The sequence below is a fragment of the Aplysia californica genome, unplaced genomic scaffold (genome assembly GCF_000002075.1).
Source record: "Aplysia californica isolate F4 #8 unplaced genomic scaffold, AplCal3.0 scaffold00252, whole genome shotgun sequence".
In the NCBI taxonomy this organism is placed as follows: Eukaryota; Metazoa; Mollusca; class Gastropoda; order Aplysiida; family Aplysiidae; genus Aplysia; species Aplysia californica.
In genome coordinates, this window is record NW_004797522.1 from 698,282 (window position 1) to 699,675 (window position 1,394).

The following is a 1,394-nucleotide window of genomic DNA, read 5'->3' on the forward strand; positions in this document are numbered from 1 at the left end:
AGTGTTTTGGTGGCGCTCCCAACTTCTTAAGGTCACATGAGCGGGTGGACATATAAAACATTTTCAGCTGGTAGGAAATTATTTCGAATTTTGCCCGGTTAGCGGCCGAAGCCTACTCTTATCGATTTTAGACCACCTAGGTATCTTTAACGTGCGCAACATGCACACGGGATCTCAAAGATTGTTCGCCCTTGTCCGAGAAGGCTAGGTGTAGATTAAATCCTACCAGAAGATCAGGGGTATGGCTGAAAGACAGCAGTACCTAGTAAGAAGGAGCCAAGGAGTAGCTATGGAAAGGCTGCAGAAAAAGTTAGGGGCCCAGAGGAAGGGGCAAAGGAGGTGAGGGGGTGGAGGCAGAAAGTGGAGACGAAAGCAGACTACAGGGCATTGCCAGAGAGAGGAAAGGAGTTGAAATGAGGCAATTTTAGAGAAGGAAAATTTACCGTGGCTACCCGGATTCGAGCCCGAGACCTTTGAATGAGAAATGAACACCTTAACCTCTAGGCCACGAGAGCCCCATTCGATTAGCATTAGCAGTATGCACTGGGTTATAAGTATTCTTTATTCTCCAATGGACACTTTGTAAATCATTATGATCATTAGGAAGCTGGCTGCATCAACACGGCCTGCCAGGGCCAACCACAACTTAGTGGGATACAGTATCTTTGCAGTGAGAAAGAGAACGCTAAAAAACCCAAGAAAACCCCAGAAAAAATAACAACATGAGAATAGAACTTACATCTGCGTGTAACGTTGAATAGCCTAACCGCTACACAAGAAACGCCGGCATAGTTGCATCCATAACAACACATATTTTTGTATGTATTATAATGTCCCAGGATCTGAAGTTCAAGTGGAAACGCCGCCTGGTAACGATACACAGTATCATGAGTGTTACTTGGAAAGCAATAAACGAACTGTAGGAGGCGGACGTGTGGCGCTGTATGATTAATCACGTGACCGGTTTTTGCTACTATTCAAAGTGGGAGGGCCGGATAACACTTCGCTATCTCAGAATTACAAAGTTTTATTTGCTCAAGTAACGTAATTTTGAGTTTCACGATGTTTCAAGCTTTTTCGAATACAGTTATTAGTTATTTGAACATCTCGATGACGATTCTGAATGATCTTACAATTTTGATAGAGCAGGCAGAGCAATAGATTTCCCACATCAGGGTCTTAGTGTGGTAACCCAAAATGGTTAAAAATGTCAGAATAACTTTTGTAATTCTGAGGAAGCCACTTGTTACAATGACAGTGCTAAGTGAACACCTCACATTGATGGTATAGTTTTTGTCGTGTTTTTGCAGCTTCCAAAAATGTATTTAGAATGTTGAGACTCTCGATGGACTTCGTATTGCGCTGGGATTTTAAAACAATTTCTCTTATATATA